The sequence below is a fragment of the Bombus affinis genome, chromosome 12, assembly GCF_024516045.1.
Source record: "Bombus affinis isolate iyBomAffi1 chromosome 12, iyBomAffi1.2, whole genome shotgun sequence".
Taxonomy (NCBI): Eukaryota; Metazoa; Arthropoda; class Insecta; order Hymenoptera; family Apidae; genus Bombus; species Bombus affinis.
This window is the reverse complement of record NC_066355.1, coordinates 5,481,505-5,488,148: the sequence shown is the minus strand read 5'-3', so window position 1 is coordinate 5,488,148 and position 6,644 is coordinate 5,481,505.

The following is a 6,644-nucleotide window of genomic DNA, read 5'->3' as shown; positions in this document are numbered from 1 at the left end:
CAAACAGGGGTGCGGTTATACCCATCGGGGGTACCTAGTGCAGTACACCAGGGATTCGAGGACGAATCGCGAGACTTTGACGAAGACGAGGACTAGTTTGTTCACGATCATTCGTCTCTATTCGCCGTTACGATCGTTAATTTAATTAGTCGTCAGTCTCTGATTAATCAGGCAGGAAAAAAGGGTATGTATTCTTTCACCTAGATAGAAACAGCACACTCATCGTCCGCGTTCATCTCATCATCTGCTGAAAATCCATTTTATCCTTCTCTCTTTCTCTCTCTCTCTCGTTTTCTCTAGAGTTTGCGGTGCGTTCGCCTCTCGCGGCTTTGGTTTTAATTAAATTTTTTTGTCCCCAGCCAGAACTCCGCTGGCCTCGCGTGATAAACTGAAAGAATAAAGAAATCCTCGAGGAATATACCCGAGGTCCTTCGTCGAAGAACAAATCGCTAACATAATTTATGGAAAAAATTGCATTTAGCGATGCCAACAATTAATTCTTCCTTTCCTTCTTTTTTTCTTTTTTATATTTGCGGGTGAAAATAGAACGAGGTAAACAGGAAACGATTGTTCGCCGAAAACGCGATGTGGCTCGCGATAAATAATACCAATGTTTCATAACTGCTGCTACCGTTGGATAAATGGAAAGGGCTCGAGTTATTATCCGAAGGATTTTTTCCCCTCCTTCCTTCTTTCTCATCCCCCGCGAAAAAAAGGGCGGACGAACGAAGAAAAAGTGGCGCGTTAGAACCGCGGACTATAATAATAAGGCTGGTAATTCGCAGTTTGACGAGCTCTTACGGAACCCACGACTTAACTTTTCGAGCTTTCTTCGTCGTCTACGCGATGTCTCCCCAGCGTGCTCGTCAATTAAAAAGCGAGCACCTGGACGCAGGAGGGTCGAAAGAAACTCGAGTGCTTTGTTTCAAAGGGAAGAAAAATCGTGGCACTGATTAACACTTGATGGGCCACTTAACACAAATTAACCTCGTCCTCTGATTAAACAATTTTTCATTGTATCGCATAAAGAAAATTTAAAAAAAGGAAAAGTCCATTTTATACAGAGTTAACTGTAGCTTATTGAAACCTACTTTTCCGAAAGATTAAAGCTAACAGAAATATAAAATAAAAGAGACAGAATGAGCGAAGCGAATGTGACCCCTTCTCGCTGCTGGCGTAACGTCCGGTTAATCGTATCGTCGTTTTTAATTTCAATTGGACAAACGCGCGGAAACAAAGTGGATTTGCAGGAACGAACGCACGAATAGCGGAGGGACAACGAGTAATTTACGAATCTGGATGATTACTCGCGGGAACAGAAAGAAGGGAGAGTACGTGTGAACCGGTCGGCGTCGACATAAAAACGCTCGCGTTCAGCTAATTTAAACGAAATTGTCGGAATAAACGGAACTGCATGCATCCCGTCGCTCCAGATGTTTCGTAAATGAATCCTGCCGCGACTACTACTAGCCTGCTATACTCTCGCGGCTCGACTGGCTAATTACTTCCCCTCCTGCTTCGTAGCCAGAGAACCATAATAGAAAAAAGGAATGGTCTCTTATGAAAATATTACGACCACGTTATCCCTTCTCGCTTTATCCTACTCACGAGTTCTCTTCTTCTACATTATCAAATTCCCGTTACACGCATCGATGCTTCCGGTCTGGCGAACGAAGAGACTGATTCACTTCGCGCGAGGATGAAAAATTCGCGATCCAGCAGATACGTTCATTTACCAAGCTGTACCTTACCAAAAAATCAATAGAATGTGTGTAAGATATTACCGATATATTTTTTACGTTTGTGTAGTTTCGTATTGTGAGATGAAAAAATATTTTTAAATACAGGTTCAAAATCTTGTACGATTGAGGTGATACCATTAAAGGAATTTTACAAGTCTCAAGTATAAACGAGATGGAAAGATAACAGGTTTGGTAATAAAACAAACGAAATTTTGCAATTACAAACTGTCCGATTATCCTATGTGCCGAACAATGATAGAAAGAAATGAAAAAAGATAAGTCTATTACCTATAGCTTCTAATTTACCAATTAACCGAAATATTATTATAGTATATGAACATTTTAAGAAGAAGAAAAATATGAGAAATATAATGAAGGTGGAGAAATAGAAACGAGAATTCATGAAGAATAAAACAATAAAGTACTTTGTTTGTTTGTAAATATCCTTCTGAAGCGTAATTCCTTCAGGGATCCTAGAAAAGAATTATACTATACCTACCTACTAAAATACGACTAATCCATCTCTATATATAGTATATAACCTTTTTATTAAGAGTATCTTTATTTTAACAAATACCGCTTCGATATAATGTTCGCTTTCTTTAACTTTCGAAACTCAAAAGGGCAAAAATGTAACAGTTATATTAATAGTATTACTCAAATCAATAGCAGCGAATACATTAAGCGTTTCATCTATTAACAAAAACGTTACAGATGACACATGAGTCCTAAATGAAACTTCGCTTCAAGTGGACTAACAATAAGGCAATCCAGCCAGTAGCAAATTTCTTTCTCTTGAAATTTCATTAAAACCAACCAGCCGGAGCGATATCTTGTCCGAGCAAGCTAGACGAAGCTTAATTAAACCAGACTAGTGGGGGGATTCTGAGCTGACCACGCTCTATGTCCACTGGTGGATCATGTAAAAACCTCGTGTTTCAATTCCACGCATGCCGGAAACGCTCTGGACAACCGCTCTGAAAACGAACAATAGGAAGAACACGAAGGACTATAGTGAAAACCAAAATATATCTACCTTCAGGCAACTTGTGGTTTCCCTGAAGACACCGAGAAAGGATTTATTCCGTCGTAAACGGTAGCATCTAGCTTAGAATTCATTCTTGCCACAGGTTTTCGCATATCTTTCGAAATCAACGCGATATCTTGAAAATGGCTGGAAAACAGGGAATAGAGCCGGGGCTTAATTAAAACGAGGAACGAGCGAGTTTCGCTGTGTTATCATCGGCCACCGCATCGTATAACGGCGTGTTTCCATAATTCGCCCGAAAACCCAACCAGACACGGTGGTCAGCAACGGTGGTCAGCAACGTTAGTGGACCGTGGATCCAAACCACGGTTATTAACTGACCAGGATGAACGAGACACCGGGGACCAACCAGCCTGGTGAACACAAACTGCCGGATATAGACGCAGCCTCCTCGAATTCTGTTGCCGAAAGGATTGATGAGAGCGGCCGGAGCTGAACGAAACGCGTTTCAGTCTGTGTGTGCAACCTGTATATACCGCTGACAAACGAACCTCGCTGCAATTGAATTATTGACGCAATCATTCGGTTTATGCGCTCCTGAATATCTCATGGTTTCCATTGGACGAGCGTAAAAATTCCATCCCTGGTTTCGTTCAAATAAGACTTTTAAAATTACTAAAGAAGGGAATGAAATTGGCAATAATTCGACCTATTAAAAGCTAAAATTAAGTTTATGTATCGGATATCTTGTGTGACATTTTATGATTTAGACTCCAGCGGTGGAAAACTTTGGAATCTAGAAATGTTGTCCTTGGTTTCAGTGAAACCATGCATGCTAAGATATTTTGTGATTTCAACCAAATAATTAGAAAAATTGTCACTAAGAGAGTTCTCCTTGGTTCCAGTCGGAGGACTTTAAATTTATGTAGAATAATTCGATAGAAGCTGAATTTTGATTCCTTAGATATATTTTATTTCCAACTAGATATTCTTATCCAAATAAGGCATTTAAATTCCTAGAAAGAATGGGCTGAAATCAATGATAATTCGAAAGAAGGTGAAGCGGTATTCACGATGGCGACCCCTCATCAGGCTGCATAAAAGCAGGGTAAAAAAAGGGAGGCAGAGAGAACAGAGTCGAGCTGAGAGAAACCACCCCGAGTAAAGTCAACCGAGGATCTATCGTTCTCCAGGGAGTAAGTAGATCGTGCAGGTCGGAGATAGAGAGCGACTAAAAAAAAAAAGGTACAGGAACGGAAGAGGAAAGGAGAGACAAAGAGGGAGAGACCAACGGAATTGAATCGAATTGGACCAACAGTGGTAGCGTGTTTGCAGGCAGTTCGTCCAAGGATATTTGTTCCGTACGTACCCGGGACCTTTGGAGACTCTGCTGTTGGGTGTAGCAAGAACGAAGGACGGGGACATAAAGCACCGACCCGGTCGAGGCACGTGGTGCATGCGAGTATTAAAGTCCACGTGGAAAGTCACGCTCGTCCCGCGAGACGTAAACCCGAATATGGGTGCGACCGTTCCCAGGAGAAGCTTGGCAACACACCCACGCTTGGCTAATTGTTTAAAATCTGATCGTACGGTAGTACTAATTAATCAGTGACGTAACTCATTGCTCCTGGATGTGTGATTTATTCGTGGTTATCGATCGCGACTGACATAGTTTCTTCCGTGATTAATTAAACCTACTTCAACTTAATTGCCATCACGCTACGACTCTTTAAAAAGAATCATACAATAAGTATGTACGCGATGTTTGGAATATTCGTGCATAATTCACGTATCTCGTGTTATATTTCCATATCGGCACAGAAGAAAATCTTCAGACCCTCTTTTTGGTGTTTTATGTGGTTTTTTATTACTGGCTCAGATCTCTTTATTTAGTATACTTGCTCTGTTATTTTATTCCTGCTAACCCCCCTTTTGTTGACCCCTTTTCTTTTATTAATGTAATTTCCTTTTTTGGTGTCTCGCTTTACCTTAATTCTCTTTCTGTTAAAGAAGGTAGAACACTACATACGCGATATTCAATGCCACTACTTGATCCTCCGATTTGGAATCTCGGTGCATTACAAGACCAGTTCAAGATATAATATTAGTTCATGGGGTTCAAGAAGCTGCAATGCCATTTCATCGATCACGAAGATCCAAGTTAGCGGATCGTGATGATGCTAATAAAGATTTACGCTATAGCGTTTCACTATCGAATTGTCTGTATCGTTTCGATACTGGTTCGACAACGCAGTGTATTATCATGACGCGGTGCATCGAGATTGCGAGATGCCAAATATCTGTCCGTTGGTCATTGCCCGACCTACTTCAACAAATGTATCGGTACAAGTATCAATCGTTTATAGTTCACCGAGGTCGACAGAGATTGTTCAGCTCAATCGAAAGGAACCTAACCCGACCTCTCTCGTTCTTCTGGCATGCATTAAATCCAGCATGCGTCTAACGAAATCCAATCTAACTAACAATCAACCAACAACTGACTGATCCATCATCTAAAGCCAATATAATATAACTACACAGAACGTTCTAAAAAAAAGAGAATTAATTCAAAGCTCGTAGACCTCTTCACCAGCGGCAAATCATTTTTTCTTCTTTTTTTTCCGACGAAGATTGGAAGGTCCACCCTCGCGTATTCACATTCACCTTTGATTTATTCTCGAACCATTTGCACGCTTGCTGGCGGACGATCACAATGAAGCTTCAAACGATATCGTTTCGCCGCGGAAAGGGTAGTAGAAGCGCGATGAAAATGGGATTGAAAACCACCAGACTAATCTCCTTCTCCCGGCGTGTAGCCGTAATATCCACACCCACGCCCCTGAAACGCACAAACACACGTATATTCACGATCGTCCACCTGCACGATTCCCTCCGCCCAGTGTTACTGTATTTTTCCACACAAAAACACTTTACATGTATACATGATCGTATGTTGAAACAGGCACGCAAACACTTACAAGCATTCCACACACGCGAGAACGTAGTCGAGGAGAGAACATATATTAAATGCGTGTACGTACTTGACGGTATGCGTGCTAGTCGCGCTACGAAGTGGGGCTGCCATTTAAATAAATGTTTAATCTCGCCCACCTCTTGACGCCCCCTTTGCACCCCAGGTAATATTCTCTCTGTTCTTCTCCGCGTCCTCGCTCGTTTCTTTTTTCCGCTTTCTACCCCATTCTCCTTCACTCCGCGGTTGAAGATAACTGTACGAAAAAGCGTGGCCGATGAAGTGGAAAAAGAGGTGGCGGCAGATAGAAGAACAGAAGAAGAAGTTAAGAGAGAAGAGAACATAGAGAAGGATCGAAGAAAGAGAACGAAAAGCTTTGTGGTGGTGAAAAGCAAGATAGTACAAGAGATAGAGAGAGAAGCAGAGTGCTGGAGAGGCAAGTAAAAAACCAATCGAGTCTGTGCAGTGGCTGCGTGCTACCTTCCCCCTCTAACATTCCATCCCTGTTTCCGCCCTGGACCGACCCCTGCAGCCATTTAACCTCTGCATTGCAAATGCCACCCCCTTTTCGCCACGGCCATCGGTCTGTATAAGGGCGGCCAAGGGGGTAGTGGAGGGGTTAGTACTCAGTCGAGCCGAGACTGTTATTTTAACGAAATATCTTTAAACGGCAGCCGAGGAGAAAGAGAGAAATAGAGAATGAACCCCCCTCGACAGTCAAGCCTGGAGGGAAGTGAACGTGAAAGAGCGAGGTTGGCGGGGGTGTGTGGGGTGGCTGGGAAGGAGGATGGTTAGCCTCGGACGAGCTCCGAGGCAGAGAGATGAAAGGATACCTAGTTACGGGATGAGGGCCCAACGGTTTAAAGGATTACCGGCCTGCCCATTATTCAAATGTATGCTAAACGCGCGCAGCGATGTACGCGATAGCCTTATCAACCCTCTT